The following is a 16,296-nucleotide window of genomic DNA, read 5'->3' on the forward strand; positions in this document are numbered from 1 at the left end:
TGGGCAAGGAAAGAGAGCTGTTCCAGGAGGGTATGCAGAGGAAAATAATACATTGTTTTTAGGAACGGTGTTCCCAGTCTCTCCTGATCCTCCTTCAGTAAGGAAAACTGTACAAAACCTATGTATCAACATATATATACCCACACAAATGCTTGCTGGACAGCTAGGAAAAGAAGAGGTTTGGCCTTTTACTTTTGTTTTTCCAGAGGGTTTTTTTTTTCCCCAAGCTAACAATTAGGATTAATTGTCAACTTATAAACCACTGGGTTTTGTTTTGTTTCTAACTGGATGCAGATTTAACACTTCATATAACTTAAAAATGCCATTTTGTTACAGTAGCCAACCAATCCAACAGAGGATCTTCATGCCTGCGTGTCAAGTGTCAAACATAAAATAGCTGTAAAATGGGACAATAAAAAGCATGTTACTGGAGGATTCTGACAGCCCCCACGCCTGGCAATTAGGGAACCTTCGTAAAAATTAACAGAATTGAAATCAGATTGAAGAGGTAAGTGTGGGTGTGTAGGATGGACTTGATGGAAGTGCCTTTCTTCTACAAATGTCCTTCTACTCTGTCTTACAGCAGTAAATGTGCAGAGTGGCCATTTCTGGAAAAGGGGAAAACAAGCACAAGGCAAAGTAACTGGGTCCCTCAAAAGGGCAGCAAGGGCAGGAGAGGAATTATCTCACCCCCTGAAAAATTAGAACATTCAAATGTCTCTCCCCCCATCCACACACACACACCATCCACCCCTCACCATGTTCTGTCCAGAAGAAAAATCCCTCAGCCGCAATGGTTGTTTTTATTAAATTCTCCTCAATAAAAAGCTCAGGCAGGATTTATTAGGTACTCAGGGCGGACGTTTAGTATTTCGCCAGTTATTAAGTGAAAATCAATAGAAAGCAAAGAAAATGGAAGTCACTGCACTGTTAGCACGCTGTTGTCGCCCAGATATTATGTCGGCTGTCTTGTAGATTCATGACAGACGAAAGCGGCCGGGAGAGAACTCTTTCTGCTTACATTGCAGGAGCCAAAGTGGGGTTATTCATTAGATCAGGCAGCTGGCCAGATGGATTTCCAGTTCAGTTTTACCATTTATCTTAAAAACGCCTGTATCGAGTGAGAAAGAACACTGATATTATGTGATATCGATGGCAGCTTTATGTATCTAAATCAGGATTTATTGTTATTTTGTTCTGAGGACCTTTTTTTCTCAAGAAATACCATTTCACTGGAAGAAAATAATAGCTAAAACCTTGTCAAAGATAACCTTTCATGTTGTTCGTGCACCGCTGGCTGTAAAACAAATAGAACCCAGGGTATAAACAGGTTTAACCACATCCTTACAAATCATTCCCTTTAGAATTTTCTTCCCTTTTTTTTTAAATGGTACAAATGTAGGTTTTGGTCATTAGTTGTTTTTCTTGCCAGTAATTTAGCTATAAATAACGTCAGCATTTGTTTTAATTGCATTAAAAAGCTCTAGAAGTTTTATGTCTCTGGAAGGCCAGAGCAGAAGGGTTTTTTCAGTGGGTGGGTTGAGAAAGGAATTTTTGGGGGAGTTTTTTTGCCTTTTGCTTTTTTTAAAGCCTCCCTCTCTGTTACCAAACTTTTCACCCAGATCATCACAACAGAAGCAACAACAGCTGTTCTACCATAAAAAAAATGTGTTTTTAAGAGATAGGACCAGATCTCTGAAAGAGATTAGCTCCTGCACAAGCATCTAGAGGAAAAAGTGCGGCTTTTCAGAAGTTTTCCACATACAGTGAGTTCCATTTTCTCCAGATCTCAGAGCCCTTCTGCAGGATTGATTTATTTTTGCCCTAATCAGAAACAGAGCATGCTTGTCCTGAGCCTCATCTCCCCTACAAATGTGTGTTTGAAATGGCTGCAGCATGAAATGCTTGTACCTTCTGAAAACACCAGGTCCTCTCAATCTGAACCCCATGTAAATAGACACTGGACTGAGTACTCTTTGACACAGCAGATGTTGATAGCACCGGGCCTGACAAGCAGTGCAGACAAACCATGGCTCAGTGCTGGCAATCCCAGCATGTTTCATTGCACGTTTTGCTTGCCAGTCCACAAATAAAGCTCCACACTCAAAAAGTTAATACTTCCAAAGTCAAAACCAGAATAAAATAAAGCACATGTTGCCAATCTTTAAAATTTTGAACATTAGTTCTGAGAGGTGGGGATGGGATTGATGTCCTTTGAGGTAAGAACAATGGAGATGTGATTTAGTGGGCTTCTGTGATTGCACACAGAAAAAGGCCCAAAGGAGCAGATGAAGCAGCCTGAGAGATCAGCTGTCTCCATGCTCAGGACACCTTTATGCACCAAGGCTTCTCCGTCCCTTTCCTTCCTCTCAACCATACTGTTATTAAACATATTGACTCCTGAGTGAACAACAAGTTCAGCTCATCTGAGTCCATGACCATGGTCCACCACACAAGCTGTCCCAGCTGGGCTTTGCCCATGCCAGGGTCTCTTTGGGAGACGGCAATGTGATTGTCATGACTCAAACAGCAACTTCAAAACACAACCTTTTGTCAGTCATCCTTCAAAGGGTGTGAACCCTGTGGAGGACAGGAAAAAATAAAGACGACACTCTGAATCAGGCAGATACATGCAAGAGAACTTACAAAGTTGTAAATAACATAACAGCCCTGGCAGGAAGAAGCAGAGTGCATTGCTTTTACAGTTTTTTCCTCTTTTCCTTCTGAAAGTGTCAGCCCGTCACCATTTCATTGACGTGCTGGACAGTTTCCCCTAGTTCAGATATTTTTCTAGGATCTTTGAGTGTTTAGATTGCCTTTGAATCCACTGTACCACGGGAAGAGGAAGCCATTGTGCCTAGGATGGAGTTACACATATATGCTCTTCCCCTACTGACAGCTCAGCTATTGTTATCCTGCAAAATCCTTTGATTTAGCACCAACCACCCCCACTGTAGATGCTCAGAGAGGTAGTGGCAAGAGCAAGGGCTTTTTCCTCAGCCACAAAGTTCTTCTTTTCACCAAATTCTTTAAATATAGGGCGGAGAAAGCTTATACTCACTGTACATGTTAATTTTCCAATATGGTGAGACTAATTCCTGATAGAATGTCTCTCAGAGTCACTTGCAAGGCAAACTGGAGATGGTGAAAACCAACTGCTAGGAAGAACACTGAAACTCTCAGTATTGGTGAACATTCACATTTAAATTCTTTTAAAAATTATATTTCACTTAGCAAATTAGAAGCTGCTCCTCATATCCACCCAGAGCATTTCTAAGGTAAAGGACTACGTGAATGCAAGGGAAGGAAGCATTTACTGTATAAATGTTTTAGACACCATGGTTGAAGTTCCTACTGATATATAGACACAGCAGAAATCTTAATATGGATTCCTATATCCCAGGTGAAATTCGAACAGCAGTTAAACTAGCTTTAGGATTTTATATAGCCATAGGCAGTGTTTTGATGCAACTCTGGAAAACGTTTCTGTTTATTTGTATTTATCATCACTGAAAATACATTTCTATCTAGGAAAGTTTCACATTAAATAATACCAGTCAAGCAACCTTTCTCTAGGTAATGAGCAAACAGTCATATTTAAATCTCTGCTCTACTTAATTATTTTTAGGGACTTTGTCTGAGTTTACCAGCCACAAGACAGCAGTTACTCTGTGATGGAAACAGTCTTTTCTCTTTTGAACAAAGTGACATGCAATGGTCAACTAACTCCTGGGGTATTTTTTTAAATGCAATTATTTATCTTTCACCAAAACATTTAAACATTTGCAAAATGGCAGTTTAATTTAGTTTAGTTAGGAAAAAAAGTATTCCATAGGCTTTTCTTTCTTGGTATACAGCTCCAATGTCTTCTAGTACTGGCAATTCTGCGATTGTGTATAACAAACTGAACCACTTTTGTCACAGAAAGATGATTTGCCCAGATGCATCTTATCTATTGTCTTGTATTAAATTTGCTTTTATAATGAAGTTAAGGAAAGCAGAACACTTTCCTTTTAGTTCAGGGTGGAAAAGTTATCCTCCCATAGAAGACTACTCCATACAGATTTCCAGAAAAGATAATCTTCTACTAGCAAAATACACAAATCAGATATTTTAGCATTTTGCAGCTTGCTGTCACCTGATGCTGAGCCGTGTACACATCCATGGGATAGGCAGCCCCTAGGCCTATTGCTTGTTTCTTCCATCTTATGCCATCTTCACCGCCCCTCCATCTCCTTCTTACTCTCACATATGCACCTCTGTGTTTTGTGAAGACAGCCAGACTTGTGCAACAAGCTCTACCAGGGAACCTCTGCAGTCAGTACAGTCTTGGCTAGTTTGCCACATCAGTCCCAAGGCAGGAGCTCAAAACTGAGATGAAGTTTGCTTTAGCCCCTCTCCCTGCCTTTTCCAAACCTGTTAAGTTCGTAGTTTTCTCAATGAGAACATTAACAAAATACTAACACCTGATTTGATTAGATCAAGGCTTGCTTTTCTTTTTTTTTGAGAATTGTTAATAAAATCACACTTCTAAAAAAAAAAACAAAAAACCAACAGGATGGAATGTAAATGCTGCACTAATTTAATTACACTTTGGCGCTGGGAGACACTAATGTAAATATTCTGGTGAGTAGGCCTAAGACACTTGAAGTAATTACTTAAAGGCTTCCTCTCAAAGAATCTCCCCCTTTTTATTAAATGCCTTTTAACATTAGCACTTTCTTCCTGACAAATTAAATGAAATTTCATTACTCTCCCTGACTTAATGGCATGAGGCTGCCTGCTGCAAGTGCAAGTTAACCCTCTCTGGATGGAAGACACAGAGTTTGTGTGTTCTGGTTGGCTCTGGGAGTCACCACACTGCCTGAGCATCCCCCTGCCTCTCCATCATCATCATCCTTGAACTCAGCTGCAAGTTCTGCCTTGTAGCTCATATTCCAGAGTATCTCAGCTGTTGTTTCACAGATGTTTGCACCCCAGATCAACTACTACACATGGGGTCCAGCTCTTCACTTTCTCTAGGTTTAGGGAAGTGCAAGATGAAGCTAGAAGTCAAGCCTATAAGATCTTTAAGAGACACACCCATAAAATTAAAATCCTCATGAGGCTTTTTGTAGAATTAACAGAAATCTAATAGCAGATTCATATTTATACTGATCACTGCTTAAGGTTCCAGCTTTTCATGACACCACAAAGCTTCTAAAATATTACAATTCCAAGACCACAGGCACATTTAACACTGTATTCATGTACTCATGAAGAGAACTGAGAAAGGAGCGATTTTGCTAATCAATACTTGTGTGAACAGATTTACTTTTTGACCAAAGTCCACCTGGCCAGTCTATTTTGTAACTTTTGCCCCCCTCCCATCTTTTCCAATTGATTTCTCTTTAAATTACATAAAGAGTGGGGCCAGGTTATCTCCTTTTTTTATTTACACACCTACATAGTCTCCACCAGTCCCACTGGGCCAGCTTCCAGGCAAGGGACCTGGTGACAGACTCTCTTCCATGCTGTTTATATAGTGTCCCAGCCGCAAAAGGAGCTGAACAAAGCTTTTAAAACACCTATGAGAGCCAACACTCATAAGCTGCCAAAGTGAAGAGGCAGCAAAACAGCTTTCTGTGCATGGCACTTCTCTGAAGGGAATTACATCCTTCGCGTCTCCTAAAACATGACTCCCAGAGGTGGGCATACCCTGGCAGGTCAGGACTCTCTCAGCCCTCCATAGGGTTTGCTGCTGGTGGCTGCAGCTATTTCACCCCTCGGACAACCCCTGCAAGGCTACCAGTGTGTTAACTGTTATCCACATGATACCTCTCTCCATTTCTTCTTCCTCTTCCCTATGACTTTAAGGCCACCTTAGAGTCAGCCAGCCATCAGACGTGCTTCACACTGACATTTCCTACAGCGTACTTTCCTACTAACTCCCTATTGCTTGCAGCATTGTCCCACCAGTGTACTGCTGCATGAGGGTAGGTATAAACAGAAATATGGCCTCTTTGCTGAGGGTTTCAGTTGTTGCCTCCAAATGGAGGTGATGGATGGTAGATGGCTCGGTTGAATATCACAGCCACCTCTTGCCAACATCTCTTGGGAAAGGTTCAAGCAAGTCAGCAAACTCTCACTGTTTTACCTGAGCTGAGAATCTGGCCTTACATATAAAAAGAATTGAGCTGCCATATCCAAATCAATCCTGCTCTGCCTGGTGAAGCTGCCAGCCATGGAGGAAATTTATGCTAGTTTTAATAAAGGCTTAAAAAAGTTCTCTGATGAAAAATTACCTCTGGGTCTGCCTCTTTTGAGCATGCTTCACCCATACTACATGCATTACCAGTGCCAATTTCCATCTTATCACAGATGTCCTTTCTCAGAACGCAGAGTATTTGGGACTGAAAACAAGGACCTTGCAAACTCAAGTTCACATGGAACATTTTTTTTGGCAGAGTCCATAGGTCAGCCTATAAAGAAAGAAAATATCTGTTTTCTTCTGCGGAGTTATCAGATTTTGTAAAGAGAGCTTTCTCCTCTTGTGAGGTCCAGGTAAAAGTTCACCCATTCCCTGGCTGCTTGCTTCTGACAAACAAAAATTAAGGACCTGAAAATAACTATTTTATCTGAAAAAATGCTAAACATCCCAAAACAAACATTCAGCTGTGCCGCTGCCAAATTCCACAAGTAAGAGAGCTGCAGGCCGAGGCAGCTCATGTCTCACTGGGGAATAACGGGTAAAGTTTGGCCAGCTGCCCCTTCCAGCCCTTCGGGGACCCGCAATCCAATTGCAGTGTCTTAGCGGATGTGAATTTCAAGGTTACACCTGGGTGTTCAAGGGCAGGGCCAAGTGTAATCGGCACTTAGATCATAGATTAATCTTATTTGCCATCTATTAGGTTTGATTCCTGCTTCCCGCTCTCCCTCCCTAAAGCCAGGATTATTGTGATAGTTTAAGATAATGGATTCTAACGGAAGAAAGGTCACGCAGGCATTGAGATTTGGAACCTTAAGATAATATGATTAATCTAAAAGCTTCTTTCTAAAAGGGGAGGGGATACTCTCATACGTTTAATTGAGGGGAGAGAGCAAAAGAGAGGGAGGGAAGGATAGAATTAGCAACATGAAAGGAGGAGTAAAAGATCCTACTTTTTGTCAACTGCAATTAATTAACATAGTAAGGAAATGCTCTTCATTCAATTTCATGATGGTAAACCAGATCTTTTTCCAGTCCCTAAAAGTGATTATTTTACTTTTGGATTTTTATTGAAAATCATTAATTGCTAATAAACATGCACATTGATTTTAAGGGATATATACATGACAAATGTAAGCTATCTGGAGCACACAGAGATATACGCGTAAAAATTCATAAGCTGAGGGATAGAAATTGCTGTAGAAATGAGACAGTCTACTATCAGGTGCTTGGCTTTTATGGGTACTGTAAGAAAACTCTACAATAGAGAAATAGACTGTAATAAGTTTATACTAGTAGCCAAAATGTTCTGGGGACTGTGGAGAGAGTCTCACTGTCCCAAAGAACCAGCAATACCATATTGGTGGGCAGCATTACGTAATAAAACCTTTCCTTAGTTATACTGCCTGAGATTATCAGATAAAGGAATTTGAGAACAAAGAAATAGCCCCTTTGTTATTTATGCTGTTTATTTATTTGGGCATTTGGACAACCAGATGTAAAAAAAAACTCAGATCATGTCCTTATGCTCTGCACACGTCACTTCAACACCACAGGAATTTTCTCAAATAGTTTTTTAAAAATGTCTGTCATATTTCTATTTCATTTTTAAATAATTAAAAATATTTCTCTTAAGATTTATAAACAACCACCAAATACCAATAAACATGTTACAGGCCCAAATCAGAGTCATTATTAACAGCCATTTAGACGTGATGACCCTGGTAACCCACTGACTAAATATAATGAAATGCAAGTACTTTTTAACTGACTCATGGCTTTGAGATCCTTTAGTTCCAATGTCATCTTTTCCTCACTGATCACAGTGAATAGATCTTCTTCCCCCAGTCAAAAAATATTAAAATGAGATCAAGATATATATATATATATATGCATGTATATATATGACATTGTTCCCATTCTATGGGACTTTATGTAACCACCTAAAAATCACTGGTTTATGGAAAAAAAAAAAATCATTGGAGTTGGGAATTCTACAGGGAACCAGAGGGTATTTTGTACTTCTCATTTGTGCTGCATGTATTTAGAAATCCCCAGTCATGTTACTTAAGGCTCAGCAGACCAGCCCCATAACTCAAGCACCCACATGCTCTTAGACCATCCCTAGCACTTGCTTCCCCAGGGTGCCTACACTGCCTGGAGCAGAGTCATGGTGCTGCTGCTGTCAGCATGCAATGCAAGGAGCTTCCCATTTTAATCCTCTCTCTTCATGACCAGTTTTGTCCCTTCTCACAATATATCCCCTCAGATCCTACAAGAAAAAGTCAGGAGAATTTCCTTTCTCTCTGACCTTGCAGTCTGACTAAGAACTACTGGCAAGATTATCCCTAGAAACTCAAGAACCAAACCAAGTGTTACTGCTGCCGTGGCTGAAGGGTAATGTAATTAGAACTTGAGCTACGACTGCTTAATACAACCTGTAATAATAATATATGTCTATCATCATTCAGAGCTATTCTAAGACTCAGAGCAGAATTAAAAGCCATAGGAAATAATTAGTAGTGAAGAGGAATCATGAGTTGCAGGGTGCTGCATTCACACAAGAACCAGCTGCATACAGCTTTAAAAATGACTGTCTCGAACATATGCCATCCCTACAAGATCATCTATAGATAAGTTAATATAAGGAAATATAAAATCCCAGGAATGGATTAAGCTATATATTAAGCTATATAATTCTGTGGATAACTGAGGTTAGGACATTAAACTGAAGGCAGAGAAAGCAAAAATGGAGCACTGAAGAACAAAATGCGGGTATGCACAATTGGTTCCTGCAGTTTTCACACTCAGTTTGTGAAAATGTGAGTTTCTACCAGGTTACATCGCTCTGTAACGTGTTTTAGGATATCATATAGAACAAGAAACAGAGACGGGCTCCCCAGAGAATACAGCAGCAAGAAAAGACGAAGCTGCTGGTAGAGAGATCTGCAGATGCAGCGGTTTGATACATCTTTCAGTGGGGCTGAACAGGAATAGGTCGGTCATGACTAGTGATGGACTGACACACAGGTCAGTCAGGAACTCACTGTCCTTATGATGCACTTTGCAAGGAGCCATAGTAGCACACAGTTAATTGTGCGTGAAAGAATTGAGAGCCTCTATGTTGTTCATTACAGTTCTAATTTCCCTCCACAGGAGTGTCATATTTTTGATGGTACTTTAGCCATGTTGTCATTACTTCTCTGAGAGAGTCAGCATTCATAGAACATAGAAATGCTGATTATAGAAAAATAATCATACAGGAGAATCCACTACTGGAAAACAAGGAAGACTTAAAAAACTGCCTGAAATTCATCACTTTGGACTGAAGGGAACAATCCTCCAAAATTCCTTGGCCAGGGATGCCAGACATTTAAACACATACACATCAAGTGCACAGGCACTATAAAGGTAAAGGTGTTTATGCCTGTCATGATGTGACAGCACATAAAATCTGGTGGCTTTTTGGAAAGCCGTCTTCACTCACCACTCTCAGAATTAGGCTTTGTGTTTTTTTATATTTCCACAACTCATTTTGAGCTTCAAATTCAAACAACCACAAAGGTTCAAAATCAAAATGCCAAAATATCATTTATTTTGCTTTTTCTCCCCCAGTCTTTGCAGGATTTGTGACCCACAGATATGCACTGAGAAGTGACTTGGTTAAAGAGCCATAAAGGGAACTTCGTTGTGACATTCACCAAAAGTCCTCTCCCTGCAAAGCAGCATCACCAAACCCCTAGGCAAATGTTTTGCTTTTATTAGAGAAGTTACAGATACTGCCCATGCCGGGGTACTGTGATATCAGACAGAATCACATTAACACCTGATAAACAGGGTACCTCATGATACAACCATCACTTTCTGCCTCCTAAGGGCCTAACATACAGTCAGCTATCAAACTGATTCCAAAATCAAAGCTAGAAAGATCTCAAGATGGAAATTAGTGAAATAAGTGACAGAACCTATTTCTCACTCCAGAAAAATTAAATAGAAAAGGAAAACATCCCTGTTCAGAAGAGGTTGCTCCTTCCCCTTTAAACCCACAGGAGTTGTGCAAACCAGGGGTTTTCTCAGACATATACAAGCTCCCCATGAAAGTTTTCTTTCCTACCTCCTGCAGACAGAGGTGCATGTGAAAGTGTTGGTCCCCATTTCCTCTCATTTCCACAGACCTCAAGACAACTGCCTGGATACTTTCAACCAACTCGGCAGATAACGTCTTAGCAGAATATTTCCCTGCTCCTCATTCAGCTGCTGAGCTTGTGTATGTTTTTCAACTTCCTTGGAAGTAGTTGTTAGTTCTCTTGAGCCTCTCCAGAGGAAAAGCCTTTGCCTAATATATGACATGCTTATTCATCCCAGACGTAGGGCATATCATTCTCAAATGACTGACAAGCGTTCTAAAATGAAGAGAGCTTGAAGTGTGCTCTAATAGTGATGGGAAGCATTTCTAGTCAAACATAAAGCAAATTAATGTGAGCCCCCACTGCACCTTTAATCTGGAAATGTCATAAAGTAATAAGCAGAGTGACCCTGGCAATGTCTAAGGTTGGATTTCAATAGATTTACATCTTAAAGGGCAACTACATGTTTTTAAGTAGTAGGGGGCCAAATTCAGAGCTCCTCTTCCACCAATGTAAATCTGGAGAGACTCACAAATTTCAGGTACAACAGAGATCAGAGAATGATCTTCTTTTACAAGCCTTCATTACAATAATGCTCATCTCTGTATCAGTGGCCAGATCACCCCTAAAACAAAAATAAAATCCAATCCCCTCAATATCTCTCATTGACTTCAGAAGGGGCAGCCTCTGGTTTGCGTGTCACATTCCCAACTAGTTTCATTAGAAGTATATTTAATTAACGCACTCTTTTGATTAGCATTCAGAATGAAAAGCTGTTTTGCACAGCTCCCAAATCAGAAGAGTCAATAATACAGATAAAAAGCAATAGGCTACAGGTCACATCTCAGTGCAGAAGCAGCTGCTTTCTTCCAGAAACAGAGTATCAATCCAGACTTGAGCCTCCTATTATTGTAGTGATATGTTCCAGATAAAGAAAAGATGAACAAATATACAAAATACCCAAAGCAATGACATCCCAGGAAATTTTTAAAATTATCTACATTAGTCTTATTTAGAAGCCTTTTTCATCCTTAAGACATATTTTAGATAGAGGAGAAGAAACCCATTTCCTAACTAGATTTAATGTTCTTTCAGCTAACTAGGAGGCCCAAAGGAGTGAACATTGATGATGTACAAGTGGCAGTGATTCCTATGAGCTCTGCAATATCTGACACCATATCTTGAAGGAGAAACCCTGAAGGTGGGAGGAAGACAGTGTACACCAAGGCAGGCAGCAGCTACCTTCACAGTGGGTTTTATCTTTATTTGCATTCTCTGCATGACCCATGCACACCAGCTGGTGCAGAAACAAGGTCCTCTCCTCAAGTCTACCGCTCTGATCGTGTTCCTATTGGATGTTATATAGAGCCACTCCTGCCTGTAGGACACGTCTTTGGGACAAATCTCTTTTAGACACAATGGGGCATCCTCCGAGTAAATCCATTGTTTTTCTCTTGATGAGGACCCAAGGTGAGTTAATGTGAAAGCACCTGTGGCTCAGGAGGCACAAAGACAAGGAGCAAAGCGGAAGGACGCATTGCCAGATAGTTCCATATCCTGCAAAAGCAGAGTTCTGCTTTAGGAGTCAATAAATGCTCAGGGGATGGAAACTCAAGGTGCATTAAAAAGTTCATAAAATTCAACATTTTATACCAAAATTTCATGTTCAAAACATCTATTTATTTCTATGGTAGGGAAAAAAAAAACCTAGAAAAGATGCATTTCTGCATTAATTCCCTGCTCTACCTGAGATTTTCTCTAAAACATAGAAAATTACCAGGAAAAGATTGAAAAAGAAAGGGGGAAAAAAGGCATCAAGGAGCAGGTTTATCACTGTATTTGTGTGCTTTCACTCTATACACGATTACATTTCATTCTAAATTATTACAGGTGTTGGAAAAGGAAAAAAAGAAAAGGCATCACGTCGTGGGTTGGCCTGGGCTGGATGCCAGGTGCCCCCCAAAGCTGCTCAATCACACCCCTCCTCAACTGGACAGAGGGAGAAAGTATAAGGAAAGTCTCATGGGTCTAGATGGTAACAGGGAGAGATCATTCTCCAATCATAGTCGCGGGCGAAACAGGCTCAACTTGGGGAAAATTAATTTATTACCAATCAGATCAGAGTAGGATAATGAGAATTAAACTGAACCTTAAAACACCATCAACCCATCCCTCCCTTCTTCCTGGGCTCAACTTCTTTCCCAAATTCTCTACCTCCTCACCCCCATAAGCACAGGGCAGTAGGGAATGGGGGTTGTGGTCAGTTCATCACACACTATCTCTGCTGCTCCTTCCTACTTTGGGGAGGATTCCTCACACTCTTCCCTTGCTCCAATGTGGGTCCCTTCCATGGAGTCAGTCCTTTAAGAACTGACTACTCCAGTGGGGGTCCCCCATTGGGTCACAACCCCTACCAGCAGCCTTTTCCTCCGTGGGCTTCCCACCAGGTCACAGACTCCATCAGACATCCTCCTGTTCTGGCATAGGGTCCTCTCTAGGCTACAGACGTGTATCTGCTCCACCATGGACCTCCACAGGTTGCAGGGACACAGCCTGGTTCACCATGGGCTGCAGGGCAATCTCTGCCTTGGTACCTGGAGTGCCTCATCCCCTCCTTCCTCACTGACCTTGGGTTTCTCTCACATATCTTTACTCCTCTCTTCAGCTGCAGTTGCCCAGTTCCCTCCCCACCCCCTTCTTAAATACAGTGCCAGCAGGCATTGGCTCCATCAGACATCAGAGAAGCTTCTATCAGCTTCCCACAGAAGCCTCCCCTGCTACCAAAACCTTGCCATGCAAATCCAGTCCACACTGGGATAACAGGCTTTTCCCTAGGGGTTCCAAATGAAGACAACTTCACAGTATTCAAGTAGGCACATCAGCAAAGTATAGGTTTGCTTCTTGAAATTCCAGTCACTGGTCCCACTCCACTGAGAACAGAAGTGTGTAAAAGCATGGGTCATCCATGCTTTTGGTTAGAGCAGAGGAAGGGAAGACAGACCCTTTGGAGCATCAGCCACACACTGGCAATGTATCCCTGAGGCAGTCACAAAGCACCCGCTGCTCAGAAGTGTCAGGGATAGCTCCTATTTAAATCAGTGGGATCTGCAAGAACCGTGCACCTCCAGAGGGGTGGGGAGAAGTCGGGCTCTGAAATGTTATGGTTTCCCCCAATGTAAAATGGGGTTAATCATACATCCCTAACTCACAGGGGTGTTGTGAAGATTGATCAGTTAATGTTTGCACAGAGCTTTGGAAATGTAAAGTGCTATATAAATGCTAAGGATTATTATGTTCCACTCTTTCTCTGCAGCTGAACCCTTTGGGGAAAAGGAAGAAAAATCTATTAAAAAGTGCTACTTGCATTTTATACCTCTGCTTCTTTTTCTCTTCTTTGACGCTTTTAGTGACTTGGGAGGGGGGGATCCTTCAGGAAGGATTTGTGGGCTCATGTCCTGACTCCTCTGTCAGTCTCCCTCACCAGTAGCTAATCTTGTTTTCATTCATACATACTTAAGGTGAGATATGACATCCTTCGAAACAGACACATACCCCTGCAGTTAGTACTTGAGTTCAAACCACAGCTTCTAGTGCAGGATTTGATACTAATCCATGCTCAACTAGAGCATGGTGGCATCAGCTGCAGGGCTTATGGATCAGATCATCTGCTTGGGCTTTGGCTTCCACCAGAAACTGAGTACTGTACAATTAGCTCCACATGTGCTCTAGACCATCCCTAACTGAAGGTTAAGGAATGTGTTTAGCCTTATGAGAACAAGTGTCTAACTCATGCCGACTCATGTCTGTAATCCTCAAGTGTCACTTTCATGGGCAGAAGATGCAGTCAGAAAATACCCTTAAATTTTAAGGTGTGGGAAGAACTACAGTGCACAAAGAGAAGCCATTCTGTCAAGCCCAAGAGCATCTGTAGAGTTACTGGGCCAAAAGCTTTCCATTCTTTAAGACAAGATAATACAGCTGTACTGAAGGAAACTTGTCCTAGAGACAAATCTCCTGCCTGTCATATAAAACCTTTAAACCACACAAATGTACAGTAGCTGTAGGTGTTCATGAACGGTACAGTCCCTCTGGGCACACTCAACAAGAGGGGTGACTCCTTCCTAGAGATCACCTACCCTGAACCTTCAGCATCTCCCTCGCCTACATGAACAAGGGATATCACCCTGCAAACTATATATGCACAGAGCTCCTTGTCCTTTCTGAGCCATCCCTGATACATTGGATCAAACCATTAATACACTGAAAGAAGTGGAAAGATTCCTGTTGGTCATCAGTCACAGTAATCTCTTCAGATGCAAAACTGATTAAGTTGCTTATGATCATACATGGAATCAATGGCTAAACACAGGCAGCTGGTGCTCACATGCACCCACCAGCCCCAGTGCAATTCACAGCAAGCACACTGTGCCTCCTGAAACAACATGGAAGAGTAAAGCAAGACCCAGGATAAACATCTGCAAATCAGAAAAGTATCAGAGTGGGGAATTAAACTCTCATTTGCAACAGTAATTGAATCAGAGGATTTACAAGAATAAATAAATTAAAAGAAAGACAAAACCACAACATAGTCTCAATAACATGCTTTGGCTGATACTGATGTTGCTGCAACAAGGGTTTAATAAAGGAATGGACCTTTTTTTTTTAAGGAATACCCCTTCTCAACTAAAATCCTCTGCAAGTAAGAGCTTTATTATCTCCAATTTCTTGGCAGCCACTGCAGGAAAGGTCACTTAATAAAGTGCATTTATTCCTCATTGCAGGAAAACAATATGTCATCCCTGTGTTCATTATTTACCAAATTGTCTTCATTTTTTTCTTCACCTGCTGGGTTTGGGCTATAAAAATAAATAATATTCTAAACCTAAGTCAGGTATTTTCAGAAAGATCAGAATTTGTCAAACAAACTCAGTTCATAGAGAGTGAAGGAGAGGGAAATATCACAGTGGTGGTGCTAAATGATTCATCCTTAGAAAAAGACAGTTAGAAATGCAGGCTGGGAGAGGACTGAGTTTAAATAAGATGAGAAAGACTCATAAACTGTAAGTGTAATCACTGCTAATAGCTGAAAATACAACATGACACACACAAAAGCTGAAAAAAATGGTTTAAAAAGAAAGAAAACCTGAAACACCTAAGACATCATTTCAGGATTTACCGATCGTGTGATAACACTTGGTCAAAGCAAAATTCAGCTCTGAATTTTCTTGTTCAGAAACAGAGCCTAAATTATCACTTATAGCCTAATGAATCCCTGAAGATAATAAAGATAAAAATCTCTAATCTGATCTGATTTCAGGAGCTCCTAAGACATTAGCTAAGAACACGCATACTCAACAGGTTTTAAGGCACTTAAAAAATCTCACACATGGGAGATTCATACATTCAAACTCTCTAACAACATTTTCTTCCCCCAGCATCTCACTTTCACCTGTGTACGTCCCCAGTACTGAGGAGAATGAAATGACACAAGGTAAAGCTAGAAGGCACATCTCAACAGTATTTATTTCAGCAACCATGTGAATTTTTATCCCTAGCATTTTTCAACCAACTCTAGACAAAACTAATAGGATATGCGTCTACCACATCTGCGACTTTTTAATTTGTGTGTGTTGCATCCTACTTCCCTGCTCTCCATCTGCTTGTTGTCTTTTTAAGCTACGATGGCGCAGCAAGTCTTAGACAAGTGGATACTGAGTGGAAGGAGTATGTGTACCTGTATCCCCTTTCCGAATCAGAGCCTCGCTCCCCAGAAAACAGGTATGTCTTTCCATCCTACTTACAGCCCCAAACGCCATGGGACTAAGATCTAGGGCTGTGAGGGGGAGATTTCAAGATGCCGAGGCATCATTTAAGATGCACCAGCATCCCTGTGCTGCAGATGTTAGTGCAATAAAATCATCCTACCTGGAGTATCCATGGATTTCTGTCTTGATTTTAAACACTTTGACTGGAAAAAACCTG

General features: G+C 41.1%; 1 long non-coding RNA gene across 1 annotated transcript in view; it reads right to left on the reverse strand.

Annotated features, from left to right (window-relative positions):
- Positions 1–789: 789 nt before the first annotated feature.
- Positions 790–16,296, reverse strand: part of LOC134170188 (uncharacterized) — a 29,173-nt gene continuing 13,666 nt past the window's right edge. The window contains exon 3 of the long non-coding RNA XR_009967148.1: positions 790–1,111. This is a non-coding gene — a long non-coding RNA (uncharacterized LOC134170188). The remainder of the gene's footprint in view (positions 1,112–16,296) is intronic.

The sequence above is a fragment of the Pezoporus occidentalis genome, unplaced genomic scaffold (assembly GCF_034315485.1).
Source record: "Pezoporus occidentalis ecotype Australia unplaced genomic scaffold, CSIRO_AGI_Poc_V1 ctg11, whole genome shotgun sequence".
Classification (NCBI taxonomy): Eukaryota; Metazoa; Chordata; class Aves; order Psittaciformes; family Psittacidae; genus Pezoporus; species Pezoporus occidentalis.